General features: G+C 36.0%; 1 long non-coding RNA gene across 1 annotated transcript; it reads left to right on the top strand.

The window, feature by feature from the left end:
* The first annotated feature begins 6,829 nt into the window (after positions 1 to 6,829).
* LOC134750695 (uncharacterized) lies at positions 6,830 to 18,504 on the top strand. The gene is made up of 2 exons (XR_010128577.1): positions 6,830 to 6,864; positions 18,436 to 18,504. It is a non-coding gene; the product is annotated as an uncharacterized LOC134750695 (long non-coding RNA).
* Positions 18,505 to 18,769: the final 265 nt, after the last annotated feature.

Here is an 18,769-nt window from a genome sequence, read left to right on the forward strand (position 1 = left end):
CTGAGGCCGTCATAGCACATGCCACCGCTTTGGCCTTGCAGTATATTTGAGGTTAGTTATTGTCATTATTAACCTCTTTACTGATGTATTCCAAGAGTCTCTTTACTCTACGTCGAATCGCTAGAGGGCGCCTTTCTCGATGCCGCCGCTCCTTGGTACAAGGACGCTAAAAGCCATCTCGAAATCAAGCAAGCCGCTGCGGCCGTCATAGCACATGCCACCGCTTTGGCCTTGCAGTATATTTGAGGTTAGTTATTGTCATTATTAACCTCTTTACTGATGTATTCCAAGAGTCTCTTTACTCTACGTCGAATCGCTAGAGGGCGCCTTTCGCGATGCCGCCGCTCCTTGGTACAAGGACGCTAAAAGCCATCTCGAAATCAAGCAAGCCGCTGAGGCCGTCATAGCACACGCCACCGCTTTGGCCTTGCAGTATATTTGAGGTTAGTTATTGTCATTATTAACCTCTTTACTGATGTATTCCAAGAGTCTCTTTACTCTTCGTCGAGTCGCTAGAGGGCGCCTTTCGCGATGCCGCCGCTCCTTGGTACAAGGACGCTAAAAGCCATCTCGAAATCAGAAAAGCTGCTGAGGCCATCATAGCCTTCTGGAAACATGGGGACAATGTACATATGGGATCCAGAGGCTTAGTTTATAAGTTATTATAAGTTAGTATAGGTTTAACTAACATAGGCTTAAGGGAATTTACACTAACACTATGGACATGGTCTGAAATAAATATATTGATTGATTAATTGATTGATTGATAGCTCATGCATTAGGCTAAGGCTCTTAGCACTGCAGTATATTGAAGGATTTTGAGGTACTTAAGTCTGATTTTTAACTTAATGCCATATTGTTTCGACAAGGTTGAGATTCGACGAAGAAGAGATTGAAACGTTATATAATTAGGAGAACTTATTCTTGTTTTTACAAGCTTTTAATAACATGCTGTCTATATGTATGTTTGTACGGGTCAAATCTTGCAAGTTAAATTTGACCCACTTCCCGACCTACATTGAAGCTGAAAACTTGTTTTGATACGAGCTTGATGATCGCTCACGCTGATAAGTGCATTCGAAATGAAGTAAAGGTCGTGCGTGAGATTTGTGCCAATCACCAAGACGATTGGGCGCAGCAAAAAATAAGGAGAGAGGCACTTACTTATATGATTACAATACAATAATAAAATACATCTAATTTTCACTTAATACATCTTCACTTAATACATCAGTGTCTTCCAAATATTCATCTAAGGAGTAATAACATTTCGTAACCAGTAATCTTTTAGGCTCCATTGTGCCCGAATATCCGAATGGACTGTTCTGTCGGTACTTTAACTTACATTTTTGATAATAACTTCACATGTTTTTTTTTTTTCAAATATAACAAGTTTTATTCTTTCAGTATCGAGTTATCAACGCGTGGTTTGGCAGTTTGACTAAAGGATATAAGAAAATTGTTAGTCTTTGTGAAGTTTTAAATCCTAATGTAACGAAAATTTAAAGAAGACGTGGTTATGTATGTATGTATGTAAACACTTTATTGTACATAAGACAGATTACAAACACAATAAAAGAACATAAATATATACAATGTACAAAGGCGGACTTATCCCTATAAGGGATCTCTTCCAGTCAACCTTTGAGCAATTGAGAATGAAACAATAAACAGATCAAGATAGACAAACGAACACTATGAACAGAAAGTAAATTATGGTTCAATTATTACAAACGTAAATAATTAAAACCTGTAATCTAGAATATAAAATAAACATATATATACAATACATATCCATATAAACACAAATATATACCCATAAATACATATATATATACATATATATATATATATTATCACAACTAAATAAATAATCTTAGGGTTATTACATACACATTGGTAGTTAATCGTTTGATAATTTTTTTATTTTTTGTAATAATTTTGAAATATAAAAAAAATATAGAATTCTTACAAAATGTTGGTTTTATTTAAAGTTTTATCCAAATTTTCCAAAAATCAACTTTATCCAAAAAAAAGTTTGTACATAAACGATTTGTACATTCACCGACAAAAACGCAATTTTCTTGTTTTGTCCATACATTCAAAATGGGCTCTCAGTGACCTTGACGTCACGTTCACTTATCGTTTTAGGAGCGTTTCGCGAGTGAAGTACGAGCGTTCAGCTGTCGGACTTTGGCTATCATTTCTGACGATTGAATTGCTTTAATGCAATGGGTCTCATATAGACATTTGATCCTAAAATGAACCTATTATCATCTAGCCTATATACCTTCGTGCATTCTAACGTGGTCTTCGATTCCTATATCACCGCTATAATTACTCAACCTCGTTTGATGACAAAAACACCCGTATTCCGAATGAAAGAAAAGCGACATTTCCATCAAATGATTGTTGCAGATATGACGTTGAGTAAGTATAGCGACGATATGACTCGCGTACGAGAGGCGCGGCGTTGAAAGGGTTAGTTACGAGGGTGCCGTATCGTGCCATTAAAACTGCCACAGTTGTAAACCGGCCATTATACAGGCCCGTTGTAAATGGTGTCGTTATCGGTGGTTGGTTAGGTAGTTAGGACGTGCTTTGTCAGGCTTCTCATTTGCAGGCTAGATACACCTCAAATTACTTGAGATATACAGTTAGACCAACGGCGCGATTCGGGAAATGAATTAGAGATTCACTAGATATTAAATAGTCAAGATATATATATGTGACGTCCGACGGGTAAAGGTACCTTATGGCGGTTGGAGTTTACGCTATTATTAACGCCGCTCCAATTAATATTGGATGGCGCTTACGTCGAATAGCGCTGCAATAATTTGCGACGCTATGCGACGTAAGCGCCAGCCGCCATAGGGTACCTTTTGCCGTGAAATGTCACATATCTTTACTATTTCATATCTAGTGAATCTCTAATTGACGTTTAAAATAACACTTGCACTGCGTGTGCTATCGAAAACGTTGCAGACTTCTTAGTCTAACTCTACAGTACAATAAAAATACAGCTTTATTTGCCTATTTACTACCTAATTCATCCTACATCCTACTTTTGTATCAATTTTGAATTATACAATTAGGATCGAAATTATCCGTGATTCTGAGTGGAAATTCCAAAATCTAAAATGCATGTTTTAAGGGTACAACTAAATAGAAATGCCCATAAAAGAAAGCATCAGAATATTGCTAAAAGGAAGTTCTTACAAACATCTTATCTTCATGCTAATGGACCCCACATTTCGAGAGCACGTAAACCATACGCAGTAAAACGTAAAACACGTAAAAACAGCCTAATCCCTATCTCGATTCCGTAAATGACTACCTGCTAAAAAACGTCTTTAAGAGGCTATACCACTTTGAACTTTATCCCTCAAACATAAGATACATTAAGCTACACAACGCGTCTGATAAATTCACAAACCTCTTATCTCCTCCGAAGGAGTCAAGAAGTTTGCAGCTTTAAGTATTAATAGCTAAAGTTGAAAATCCTAGTGTCCTTGACATTACGTTTGCGATTATAACTGACGCAACATTGACTTTCGCCGACAATCGTCGGTTGTCGATTTCATTTTGAAGCTTTATGGAAATATGACAACAATAAGTAGGTACCCGTTTGGTTGAAAACGCCACATATATTGAAAACCTGACTTTCACAAATCTCACCTTTTTGGGTTCTTCCAACTCAGAAAGGATGGAGAATACTGACGATTCTTAGTAGCACTAGCCCAAGGAAGTCCAGGTTTGTAAGTGTCAGGTATCAGTTTTTTTTTAAAGCGCTAAATATAGTTCTACAAGTAAAGCAATCCCTTACTGCCCAGCCTCTATAGTATTTTTCAAACTGGAAGGGTACGATGATAGATTTCATCTCCATACAATTTATAACCTAATAATGCCAAATGTTGCAAAATTATATTGAATTGAGATCTATCATCATACCCTTGCAGTTTGAAATAGTTATTTACGATACAAATGCGGAAAAGAGAAAATTCGAAACGAGTGGCGACAGATTAAAACACGACCGCAGAGAGTGTTTTAAATCGACACGAGTTGCGAATTACCTATTCGCACGTGTATCGTACAACGTTTTACAGTACATATGGCCCTTTAAACTTTCGACATATGCACGTATTGTACTAATTACCGCACTAGGGCGGTAACGTATATGTAGCACCATATGTACTGTAAAATACTTTTTAGTACATATGGTGCTACATATACGTTACCGCCCTAGTGCGGTAATTAGTACAATACGTGCATATGTCGAAAATGTAAAGGGCCATAATTATGTACTGTAAAACGTTGTACAATACACGTGCGAAAAGGTAATTCGCAACTCGTGTCGAATAAAACACTTCCTTCGGTCGTGTTTCGATTTATCGCCACTCGTTGCCAATTTCCTACTTTTCGCACTTGTATCGTAATGTACTAATAATAAAGTAGTAATTGTAAAATAAAATTAAAACTTTTTTTATATATTTTTTTTTTGATTCAAGTAGGTACAGTGAGTAACAACATTGCATGGCCTTCTAATTATAACTATTATAGAAAACGGGATATTTATCATGTTTATTTATATTATTTATTTCTCGATATTTTGGCCGGTCTTGCAAGACCAGTCGTTGTGGAGATCCCTGGGGAGGCCTATGTCCAGCAGTGGATGTCTTGTTGGTGTAGATGGATTCACACAACAAATGAAATAACATTTTTTCATATTTGTTATCCGTAGTTGTCCCTGTACCTGAAAGAAAAATAATATCATGATAGCACAAAATCTCTAATGTTATAGGAAGAAAGATGAAGCAACAATATTGGATTCTAATAAAGTTATCATTTACTTACCTAGTAATAATTGTGTTTTTCATTCATAGACAAAATTCCATAATTTTCATCCCCAGGAAATGTTTTATTTTACTTTATTGCAGTGAGGATGTCCTGATTTTTTCTGGCTAATGAAGGAAAACATTTTATTTCCAAGAATGCCTCTTCATTTTGCACAATACCTAAAAAAACCTAGAGTTAGTGACACATTGACTATTCGGCAACCAACACAGTAATAATTACATTATATAGGTATTGTTCACTGCTTATATCTACCATTACGGAAGAAGTGAGAATTATTTTCTAAAAAGATCGGCACGAGAAAATTACAATGTACAATGAAGGAATGAAATTGTACCTACCTTACGAAACTTCACCATCATGAATTCCGCTTCAATTGAGTCTGAATTTTTCTGGATTTTCGCGGACCAGAACACCGATGATTTTTGTAACTTGATTTAGACGTTGCTACATATATTATTATACTCTTTGCGTTGCTATCATTTTCAATTTATAGAAACAAATTGATGTCACAATAAACATGACCCTATGTGTCAGTGTCAACACTGTCAAATAAAAATGCATTAAACATGACGGCACTGCAAATCCTGCCAGGTCGGCCAGGCAACGTCGCCAACGTCATAGAGTGGCAACGCCGCACGCAACGTATTTGTACACGACATTTGTGACACACACATACGTAAAATTGATGAAAAAATTACGTTGATTTATGTATGATTTCTGTATGAAACAAAGTTTTTCTAATAATTTAGCGCAAACGAATATTCGAAAGTAGATAAATGAGCAAATATTTGTGTAGTAATAGTGTGTAGTGCCTTAATTAAAGCAGATTGAATTTTGTATGAAAATCGAACCACCTTAAGCAAAGATAGATATAACTCCGTAATAGATGGATACAGTCTAAGGAAAAAACGTCCCTCGAAAATCACGAAAATTTGATTCTCGATCAGATGTCGCTACTACCTTTGGCCTACTCTCGTATAGAGGGCGTTGACGGTTTCGTTTGTTACTTAACAATTTTAACGCATATCAGTGAAAGAACATGGGTCAAAATAATAAAAATAATTAATGCAAATAAAAAAAAACATTTATCCATATTTAAATACATTTTATCGTATTTTTATAAATCTTCATTTTTAGTTTTAAAGTGTGTCGATAGATGGCAGTGAATTTACTGTGGTTACAAAAATTACTATGACAGTACTGCTCTATAATATTATATCCTCTTTGATTTAAGTAAACCTAGTATTACCCAGGCGTTTTGGGTATAGCCCGAAAATTAAATCCACTTTAATTTGTATTCGGCGTTTACCCGTACCTACTAGGTCTAACCAACATTGGGAGGGTAATGTCAGAGTGATGATGCAACACCTAACATTCGCAGCCAGTGTTGTGTAGACCCAGATGTCTACGGGTAAACGCCGAATACAGATTAATGTTGTTTAAATTTAATTTTCGGACTTTACCTAAAAGGGTCGGATAATACTAGTTATACCAGGGTAAACTTGAGTTTAATTAACCTTCTAACATTACCCGTAACATATACATTTGATATCACTTTGTAGTAATTTTAGTATCTATGGTGGCTGTGGTATAGTTTAATCTAAGAGTAATTTGTGATGTTTTAATTTTATTTGTCAAGAATTTGTTTAATTTATTGTTACTATTATTATGAAAAACAAAACAGGTTTAATAAATGTATTATTACTCTTTGTGGTTTGACTTGGCTGATTGTTTTTCGGATCAAGCTTTGATGTGTTTTGCGGATATGAATGGATTCCGTCAAATATAAATATCAAAGTATTGTCAGTTCAAACAAATGAAATGATATTGGAAAGGTCGTTGGTAGGTATGCTAATAAGTATTTTTTTGACTGTTTTTATTAAATATCATCTTCCTAGAAACTTCCTACAAAACCGAAGTTTGACAGCGGTTCAGGGTCAAATCATGCTATCCCTTTCTAATATACGGCACAATCCCCTTCGGCTATTTAGGGTTGTCAAAATTCAAGTCATTATCTTATCTGTGGTCGTGCACGCAAAGGGACGTCAACATGGAGACTATATAAAGGAGCCAAATCTCTATGTATGAAAAGTGTCCATCAAAAAACAGTAGTTAGGCGGCGCCACCATACACCGAAATACTACCAAAAACAACCTACGTAATTTGGTCGGGTCATTTATTGCCTTATGTCCCAGAGCCTAACTAGCGCCACCGGAGAGATTAGGAACTATTATTTAAAGCTAAAAGCGATCACTTTTGCAACAATTCTGCCTTAAGAGATTGGCATCCTTTCTATACCATCCATAGACGTCAAGTTGTGCCAACACTAATAATTGCTCGGAGCCATGCTGAGCCGAACGGAGCCGAGTTTGCCCGCAGCGAGCAGTTTCGCACCCCTGCCAGTAGCTAGCGAATATGTCAGAGTCAAAGTCGTGATACGTACATTGGCATTAGTTGGCAGAGGTAGGTATTTTTACAGGGATACCGCCGTTTAGCCAAAATATTTTTCGCCAAATTTCACTTCCCAACAAACTTATGGCATCAGTTTCATTTCCCAAATTAAATTTTACCAAGTTTTTATTTCGCAACCATTTCATTTCCCAACCCCATACTTGCGAAATGAAAATGACGTACTAGGTTGGGTTAGGTTAGGTTGGATTATGAAAATTTGGGAAATGTTTTTTTGCCAAATGATAATTTGCGGAAAATAGTTTGGGCAGTAATACTTTGGGAAACGATTTTTGGCAATACATTAGTAAATCATTTTTACAATTTGATGCATTGAAATATTATTACTATAGAGAAGCCATACCAAACAATGAAATTGTCGCAATCGCAACCTGTACCACGCGACCAAAACGTAAGCGCCGTAAAATTCATGGCGCTTACGCGTTTAGGTCGCGAAACTCGCGCTTCGCTTCTAAGGCGAGGTTTAGACTAGCAAGAACTTGCATGCAATTTTCATTACATTGCGGTATCTGATAAACATTTTGAATGCAGTTTACCTTAGTAGTCAGCGCTACCTCGCTTAAGGTTTGTTGTTAAAACGACATTAACTCATGGCGCAAAATACTGGTTCTGTGTACCGGTTCTATACGTTAGTAATAAGTTTAATGGTTTCAAGTGGAATGTTTCGTCCCCGCAGTGTTCACGTCCGGGGGACATTTTTTATCAGTTCCGTTTTCCACGTTATGGCGCGTGTAACCAATGAACTATGGGATTAAGGGACAGGAAGTGTATTAAAACTTATCTTATAATAATACTGCGAGCGGTGGCGGGCAGTAAGTGCAATAAGCGAGGTTTTTGATGTATGGACGAGGGTTATTTTCGCTAGGCGGGCTTTATGTTCGCTAGACGTGTAGCACGTAATAATAATAACAAAAGGCAAGATATATAAAACCGCCGTTAGGCCAGTTCTACTATACGGTAGTGAAACGTGGGCTACGAAGCAAATACATGAGCAAAAACTACACACTACTGAAATGCGTATGCTTCGTTGGGCAGGAGGAGTTACCCTTAAAGATAGAGTCCGAAATGAATATATCCGGGGCACCTTCAAGGTGGCACCAGTTACCGAGAAGATAAAGGAATCCAGACTAAGGTGGTTCGGACATCTGATGCGTCGACCCGAAAACCACGTTGTGAAAAAGTGCCTTTCCATGGCTGCAGCAAAGGGAGGAAGGGGCAGGCCAGTAACTACCTGGCTGACGAATGTCCGGAGAGACATGAAGGAGTTGGGCCTGTCCAGTGACGACGCATATCAGCGAACAAAGTGGCGCCTCAAGATTAGGAAAGCCGACCCCGCGTAACGGGATAAGGCGAGGACAAAGAAGAAGAAGAAGACGCGTAGCACGTAACTCGCACTGGCAGTGAATGCGTCTTAGAAATGAGTACTTGAGTAGCGATAGGCAAGGTTTTTATTCCCAGGCGATTGTTCCCCTTGTTTGGTTATATCCTAGGTGGCAGTATAGCAACTGCGGTTCGTTAGACAAATCTTCCGTCAAGCAATTTCATCACTTCATTTTAAAGCAACCTTCAGTGACTGGTGGGTACTGGATTAAATTCGCGAATAAAAAGTTATTAAGGTATAATTCTAATAAACTCATGTCGTTTGGATATTTTAATGGAATTTACACCTAAACTACAAAAAATAAGGTCGACTTTTAAAGAACGTGTGAAGGGACATACGAGTTTGGTAAAGTAATCTGTGGACATGGAAATTGTCGCAGAAAACGTTTTAGTAACAGTAAAAGATTTTTAGTATTTTGACTTAAGTACGGTCAAAGAAGTGCTCACATATCAGTGGTATTTTTTTACACCAAATCTGTAAAATAAGATCAGAGTGGGTGCCCCATGAGTCAAACCGGGGATCCGGCAGACTTCGTCGGCGATGGCGGGATAACTTGGACTCTTTTTGAGTGACTGGTCAGATGTAGCTCAAAAAAAAGAGGGGGGAGGCCTTTGCCACAATAGGCTTGTAATAATAATAATATTAAAGTCAAAGCACTGATCATTGTAGTTTTACTGTGTTTAGCTTAGCCATAAAGTTGAAATGTCTGTTATTTGCTTTGCAAAGACAATGCGCAGAGATTTCAGACGGATTAACCGACGCCATTTAACTTTAATGTTTTCTCCATAAAAGAGAATGTATATACCAAGAAATTTACCACAATTAATATTATGTAAAGGGCTATTTCAGTATAATTGCCTCGTCAACGGCTCGCGTCAAGTCCTGACTTTTCACGGTCGGAGTCTGTCTAAGTAAAGCCTGACCAGTAATATTATGATCATTGTCAAGAGGGCGCTGTTATTCTCGTGTATAGGGTGACAGTTCAGTATAGCATGAAAAAAATAGTTATAGTGAAATTCCGCAACATGGCGCGTGATCATATAATTCTGGTCAGGCTTTAGATGATGTGATCACGGCGAAAATTGATGATGAACATTTAAAAATACTTTGTCAGGTTTTTGACTGATTACTAAAGTCTGAAAATAAAGAAAGAGAAGTGTTTTTTCGCAAAGTCGGTCACCTATTTAGGGTTTATTATTTCAAGAGTATCAGCATGCTCAAGTAAAGTATAAGTCATCAATTAAATGTGTAGTCTACAGAATATTTCAGTTGCGATCATTTCTAGGAATGATAATGTACTACGCAAAAACATTCGGGGTACAGGATACTAAGTAGGTTGGTTAGAGCTTTTTTAGCTTGGACAGCTCTGTCGGAATCCCACTTCCAAGATGCACTGAAAATAATAATTAATGAATGGGGTTAGCAACTGTCAAAGATTTGCATAGATGGCGCCATCATAGCTTGCCCCTTTTCTATAAGATTCGGCTCAAAGGGCTGGCATCCAGGGCATAAAATTCCATTAAAAAAACAGAAATTTGACAATTCTACGGATTGACAGGGCAAGCTGGCGCCATCTGCTACACTTCGACCGGCTAACCCCATTAACCATATATTAACCATATTCAGAGAACGCCATTTTTATCGCTTGAGCACACTCGACTAATTGAGTTAGGTTGCACCTGAATCTTATAGCGCTACCAAAGCTAGATATAACTCCGTAATAGATGGAAACAGTCTAAGGAAAAAACGTGCCTCGAAAATCACGAAAATTTGATTCTCGATCAGTAGGCGCCACTAGCTTTGGCTTACTCTCGTATAGAGGGCGTTGAAGGTTTCGTTTGTTATTTATAATTTTAACGCATATCAGTGAAGGAACATGGGTCAAAGTCATATAAAAATATAAAATGCAAATAAAAAAATCATTTATCCATATTTAAATACATTTTAACGTATTTTTATAAATCTTCATTTTTAGTTTTAAAGTATGTTGATAGATGGCAGTGAATTTACAGTGGTTACAAAATTTACTATGACAGTACCGCTATATCTTATTATATCCTCTTTGACCATATCAATAACGGCAGCAGAATTTTTGATTACGAATTCCGCTCTAGTTTTATCCATGCAGGCAAAATTTCAATAAACAACGAAACTACAAATATTAGAGGAATAAACAGCTACGCCAATGAATTTCTGTTTGTTTACGAAGTATGCAATTGCATACGTAACAATAGCAGTTTGCAATCTTGCATGTAAAATCAAAAATAGACACCCTAGATTATTAAAAAAAAGAAAAAAAAAAGAAATTTGACATACAATTACCAGAATCTAAAAATTATTCACATTTCAAAAGTAGTCTGGAATACATGGGAATTAAAATTTATAATTTTTTAAATGAGGACATTAGGCAATGTGATAATATTATTGACTTTTCCATGAAATTAAAATCATTTCTACTAATAAGACCATTTTATAATCTGAATGAATATTTTGATAACTTGACATTTTAATTGTAATATTTAAAGTTTTAAAGTTTTTATTGAAATACAATTTAAAATTAAATATATAACTACCTAAACATTTTTTTTTTAATAACCTGTAGTATCCCACTGCTGGGCAAAGGCCTCTCCCTTAGATTTCCATGACTCCCGTTGTTGAGCTGTTTCCGGCCAGTTATTAGTGAAGGTGTCTAAGTCGTCCCGCCATCTCCGCCTGGGCCTGCCACGTCCGCGCTTCTTTTGCGGCATCCACTTGGTGGCTATACTAGCCCACCTATCCGGATGCATGCGGCAGACGTGACCTGCCCAGTCCCACTTCAGCCTAGCGGTCTTCTCCCCTACGTCAGCTATGCCTGTTCTGGAGCGCAGTGTAGTGTTTCGGATGCGATCCATCCTTGTGACACCTAGAATGCTACGCTCCATTGCTCTCTGGCAAACCTTCAATTTGGACTTCTGACTCTCGGTGAGCGACCATGTTTGGGCACCGTAGGTTAGGACAGGCAGAATACACATGTCAACGAGTTAACGCTTTAGTGACATTGGAAGGTCCCCCTTCATTAGCTCCTTCATAGACCAGTAGCTCTTCCAGGCGTTTTGAACACGGCGCTCAATTTCCTTGTCTTGCCTGTCGCTGAAAGAGACTAACTGGCCCAAATATATATACTCGTTGACATATTGTATAATCTGCCCGTCAACTTCGACCGTACGTTTCGTGCTATTAGTCATCACCTGAGTCTTTGCACGATTCATTTGAAGTCCAACTTGAAGGCTTGCGTTGCTCAGATCTTGGAGCATTTGCTGAAGTTCTGTGGCAGAGGAGGCAAAAAGAACTATGTCGTCGGCAAAACGAAGGTTTGACAACCTCCTGTTACCGACGACTATTCCATTTTCCTCCCAAGAAACCGCCAGGCTTCTGAAAACTTCTTCGAGCGTGCTCGTAAAAAGTTTTGGAGATAGCGGGTCCCCTTGCTTGACACCTCGCTGTACCCGAAACGTTGGTCCGGAAGATTGGAGTTTAATGTCTGCTGTGCTGTTCTTAAACTAAACATAGAGTATAAAAATTAAACTAACCTAAAACATTGTAATTAGATTATTTACATTATTATTTTAAGTTAGTCTAAGATTTTGCATGCCATATTGTGGTAGACCATACATGCATGTAACACTTAATAGCTACACTATGTACCTATAACATCCCAATGACATGTAGCCATAACAACTGTGTATGTTCAAGCGAATTAAATAAAATGAAATTGAATTGAAATCGTTCATGTGTGTTTTCATGACTCGGATAACTAACTAACTGTTCAGCTTGTACAAAAATACATTCGCATGAAATTTACATTTTAGGTATAGTCGCCATCAGATATATCGTATCGGAGCGGCCGAGGCGCTCACAAATATCTGAACACGCCTCTATTGTCAAGGCGTTAAGTGCGTGTTCAGATATTTTTGAGCACCTCGGCCGCTCCGATATATCTGATGGCGACTGTACAAAGGCGATCTTATACAGTGTGGAAAAAATGAATGGGCCCTGGGGGGAAAGTGCCTTAAAACCTTAAGTTAGCTCATTTTGCTTAAAGGAAACATTCTTTTATTTTTAAAAAGAAACAAAACTGCATTCAAAGATTCTTTGAAATTCGCTTGTTTCACCCGGGAATCGAACCGAATAAAAATAAAAATAAAATAAACACTCGCTATTTTATTCTACTATTCGATACAGTTAATGTATTATAATAAAAATAAATCAAATTATTATTTGATAATTATTAAATTTTAATAAATTAAAATCTATAATTATACTCAATACTCAATATCTTTATTGCTAATAAGGACGAATCCATGCAGTAGTGGATACACAGTATCAAACCAATTTGAATATATATAAGTAATTAATTTTATACATGTCAAAAATATAGATACTTACCCAATAAATTAAAATTGATGAGGTTGATAATAATAACAGATAATATAATTAAAGCTGATAACATTTCTCCAAGAAACATTAGGTCTTTCACTCGTCTGTCGTACAAAATATCCATAAAATCGAATATTTAGTATTCAAGAATATTTTTAGACAAGCAACATTGAAAAAAAAAAGAAAAATCTTTGAATGCAGTTATGTTTTTTTTCAATAATCAAAGAATGTTTCCTTTAAGCAAAATGAGCTAACTTAAGGTTTTGAGGTACTTTCCCTCCAGGGCCCATTCATTCTTTCCACACTGTATATATAAAAGACTAGCTTTTGCCCGCGACTTCGTTTGCGTGGACTTAGTAACCCCAGCTAGAGTAAGAATAGCGCCTGGAGAAAATCTTATAGCAATTATTTAATTTAAGCATATTATGCACACAAATTAGCAGACACTTCATTAATTATCTCAATTTCTCAATTCCACCCCGATTTTTACTTTCTTAAGGGATGATTTTCGGGATAACTACTATCCTATGTCCTTCTCAGGGACTCAACCTATCTCTATGCCAAATTTCATCTAAATCGATTCAGCGGTATAAGTGTGAAGAGGGAACATACAGACAGACAGACAGACTTTCGCATTTATAATATTAGTATGGATAGTATGGACCATATAGTATGGATAAAGCAAAGAATATGTATAAAATTTGACAGAAGTATTATATTTGTAGGGTGGCCATGCTTGTGGTAAATTGTTGAAACTTATTCTTTTCCACAAAAAAAATGAACGAGTTAATGATGTTACGAAAAAGCCGGCCAAGTGAGAGTCGAACTCGCCCACCGAGGGTTCCGTACTTTTTAGCATTTGTTGTTATGGTGGCAACAGAAATACTTCATCTGTGAAAATTTCAACTGTCTAGCTATCACGGTTCATAAGATACAATCTGGTGACAGACAGACGGACAGACGGACAGCGGAGTCTTAGTAATAGGGTCCCGTTTTTACCCTTTGGGTACGGAGCCCTAAAAAGTAGCTTATCATTTACAAATTGCGTAGAATGAATCCTGATCACGTCTCCTGAATCATCCTGCATAATATTTACACAATACAAACATTTCTAATCAAATCGACGCTAGTGAAAAACAAAAAAAAAACACTTTTTAACCAACAAACGTAAAATGGAACCCTAAAAAGTGGTTTGTTATTTTCTCGCAAACGAACCAGTAAACATAGATTACACCGCTTTTTGCTCTCTTTGCCACCATGCTTCAGCAGAGCTGGGTTTTGCTATTACTCGCTGGAATCAGCCAGGTGAGTGTACTCATACAGTCAGCATTAACAGACAAAAGTTTAGTCAAAAGAATCTAAAGTCTGACCACTAACTTTGCACCGACAAAAAATACAATGATAAAATGTCGTAATGAGAAAGACATTTGAAGTTAGAATAGTACATTTCGATGCTAGTGCGGAAATGACATTTCCGCACGTGTATCGAACGACGTTTTTTAATACAGTTGCGAAAAAATAAGAAAAGCAACAAGTAAGGAACGGAATTCGAAACTTTTATATTATTAATTATGTATGACATCATTGACATTGACATTATGAAGAAGTGTTTTTCTAGCTTTTATTCCACTAGAATAGATTTTGTTATTATTATTGAACCCACTTCAATGAAAGTTTTTTTTTCAAATGCATGTTCTATAAGACAGAAACAATTGTAAATATTAAAACATTGTACTATTATTACCCAAAAATCGTTATTTATGATTATTTGTGTATCGTATATTTATAAAAACAATATCGAATGTTGCCTTTGGAAACTTAAAATATTCTTGCAGTAAGAAAATACGCCTCTTCTTTGATAGGCGTTCCATTCAGACAACTTATTAAGAACGGTTTTTCAACATTAAAAAATAAACTTGTTATAATACTTATAATGATGAAGAGGTAAGTAATAAAATATGAAATATGCATATTTTTCGTATTCTTACATTAACAGTAGGTTTTTATGTTGATTACGACGTTTAAAGGAAACTAATATTAACACTCATCAATAAGTAGTCGTGAATTGGAACAAGTAAAAATTTAAAAAAATTGGAAAAGTAAAAAGCACTAGTTCGCGAAAACCAACTTTCCGCACGCTAAACAGCCATGAAAAGTAGCACTTTTTGAGCAACTGTATTAAAAAATATTTTTTATCACATTTGCTCGAAAAGATCTTAATGTTTGAAATGTCACCGTATGATGATTTGATTTCGCTGAAACTCTATTTTTTTCTTCGCAAGTGTGATGAATATAATAGACTCTCGTATAATATTTAACCTCACTCGCGCGACATGTTTAGCGAAAATACATCAAAATTGTCTGAAATATTCTCGAGTACATATTCGATTTTATGGATATTTTGTACGACAGACGAGTGTAAGACTTATGTTTCTAATCGACTAGTAGAATAACAGAGCGAGTGTTAGTTTTTTGGATTTTTTAGTCGGTTCGATTCCCGGACAAGAAGCGAATTAAAAAAAACTTTGAATGCAGTTTTGTTTCTTTTTAAAAATAAAACAATGTTTCCTTTAAGCAAGGGCCTGACACTCTTTGATAGAGAAAGATAGTTTAATTGCGATTCCTATAAGAGGAAAGAGAAAATAGTGCCATGCTTTGTCCTTATCACCGACTGGGTTTTTTTTCATGGTCGGGTTATGGCAGCATAGGTAGGAGGCGATGGCGAAATATCGAAATTTATAAGAGTGAAAGAGAAAAAGGGTTATGCTGCCATACATTAACCTGTCAATACATGAATATGTCTTTCTCTTACCCCTGGTCGCTCGGTTTCATGTCTATAACTACTATACTACGAGTATGTCTATGCCTTTAAGTAAAATGAGGTTAAGGTTTTAAAGCACTTTCCCTCCAGGGCCCATAATTTTTTTCTACATTGTATAGTCAATAAAATGACAAAAATAAATTAAAATACGGGAGTCAAATCGTAAAATTTTAATTTTATATTGTTGACTGTACTACTCGTAAACATGCTGAGAGTAAATGTTGTGTTTACTGCGAAGCCATTTATTTTATTATCTAGAGCTGGAAGCGGAATTCTGCATGTTTTAGTGTCTGTTTTACTAGTTAATTTATTCTCAAAAGACAAAGTTCTGCTTGAAGAACTAGCAACATAAAATTCTTGGTTCTACCAGCACCAGTAGAACTATTGAAATCCAGAATTAGTTCGTAATTTTCTTACACCGTCCCATACAAACGTAGTTCCGCTCTCATTTTAAAACTACGTGTTGGATTGTAATGAAACTTTGCAGGGGTCGGAAACCGGTATTTGCTCCATACAAAAATACCGGTATTATTACGTTCTTTTTCGTTCTTTTGTTTATAATTTCATTTTTAATGGGACGTTTTAAAAATGCATAATTGTTTTCTAAATACATGATTCAGTCCAACGTAATGAGCATAAAAAAATTCAAAATATTGGGCTATTTCGGGGTTTTTTAAAAATACCGGTTCCGAGCCCTGAAACTTTGCACATACAATAACATGAGGTATATCTAGGTCTGAAATTAGTTTATATAGTACCAGTTCATAAAACAAACGAAATAGACCAAGAACAAGTTTCGTATGAAAAATTTAAATTCGCTGTATTTTTTTAACTATGGTATCTGAAGCTACATAAACTAATTACAGACATAGATATACCTTTTCCTTGTAAGTACAAAGTTTCAGAGCAATCTAGCTAGTCGTTTTAAAATGAGAGCGGAACTACGTTTGTATGGGAACCGAGCTTGCCAGAGACCCTTAATTTATTTATGTAACAGTCTTCTCTTTTTCTTCATAAATGGGTCCTATAAAGAAAAAAATATATACTTAGGTCAGTGGGTCACAAGGCATCTAGGTCAGATTTTTCTCATGTTGGAATATCAAATGTTAAGGACTATAGAGCCTAATTTTCTGATTGAATGTTCATCTGTATAAACGTATTTTACTTTTCTATTAAGGCGGTTCCCTGAGCCAGAAGGCGAAAAATCTCCTTATATGATCATGTTTTTCTAAGAGGCGTTGATATTAGTAGACGTGGAAAAAATATATGTAGTTCTTGACTATATTATCTTTAATAACATAGCTTTCGATACACGAATTATGACACTTCGCTCGATATCATTTATTCCCAAAGTAACCTCTAACTTGGACTTTTAATCCTACTTTACTCGGTTATTTATTATGTGATACTATAAACAAAAAAAGAAGAAAAAACAATCTTGACTTAAATAGTAATTTCATAGCTTTCGAATTTCGATATTGTAAGGTAACGTTTTTAAAATAAATAAAAATCGACAAAATTCGATCAAAATTGACACTTGGCGTGCATTATCTTTCCCGCTCTTTCTTGCGAAATGTGACAGTGACAGCGGCAAGCCGATGGAACGGCCTTAACCTGTGTCAAAAAATCATTAGGTACTTACATATATGTATACAAGCTGATAACTATTGTCTACAGGAGTAACAACTTTTGCTTAAATTTGTGGTTTTAAACTTTTAGGCATTTCAAAAAATAAAACTAGATCCTTAATCTAGGCTTAGAGCCCGTCTAAGTTATCATTCTGCCAACTTTCCAGAGACAAAGTTTAAAAATGCCACTAAAACGGCATATGTCCGTGAAAATTTGATACTTCTTCACTCTGTTGCTTGCCAAATCAGTTTCTATCAAGGGCCTGACACTTTTTGATAGAGAAAGATAGTCGTATTGCGATTCCTATAAGAGGAAAGAGAAAATAGTGCCATGCTTTGTCCTTATCACCGACCGGGTGGCATCATAGGTAGGAGGCGATGACGAAATACCGAAATTTATAAGAGTGAAAGAGAAAAATTTCTATGCTGCCCAAATTTTTTATGAATACTTTTTCTTTTAACCCTTGTTCGCTCGGTAGCGCGTCTATAACTACTTGTATATACTATGTCTATGGTTTCTATGGCTTGTTTTGAAACCATTTTCCAAAACAGTTTCTTAAAACAACAATTACGTACGTTTCGCAGAAAACTTGAAACGATCCGAGTTCTAAGAAGCAGCTGCTGCAGTTTGAGAGTTTCTGAACGAAAATGCATAATTCAAGACATTGCTAAAAGTTCTGTTCAGCAAGTACATTTTAACTGTCAATAACAGGCTCTCGTTTCTCGTTTCCTTCGCTGTAAAAGTCATTGTGTGTATAGTATAAATCTTCTCAATGATTTTTACGTCTAAGACCCTTATCTGTTAAACAAAAGCCATTGCTTCTTTTAAGCGACCGGTCGGCCATTGTGTGCCATTACATCAGACATCAAACATTTAATCAGCAAATAGGCCACAGGGGCACTTTTACATGTCCATTTTTACAAACAATAAAATTAACCCAAAATTACAAAAAAAACAATTACATAAATATAAATGTCAAATTACACAAAAAAACTAATAAAAAATATACAAACAAAAGAAGTACTAAAATTGTTTAGAGATGTAAAAGTCTCTAGGTGTCAGAGATAAAATGTATATAATAATAAAAAAGATCATCAAATTATCCAGAGATGTAAAGGGTCTCCAAGACTTGAATTGTTATATAATTAATAAAAAGACAAGATATTAAATCAGACAAACAGACAAGAACCGAATGA

Source organism: Cydia strobilella, chromosome 20 (assembly GCF_947568885.1).
Source record: "Cydia strobilella chromosome 20, ilCydStro3.1, whole genome shotgun sequence".
NCBI lineage: Eukaryota > Metazoa > Arthropoda > Insecta > Lepidoptera > Tortricidae > Cydia > Cydia strobilella.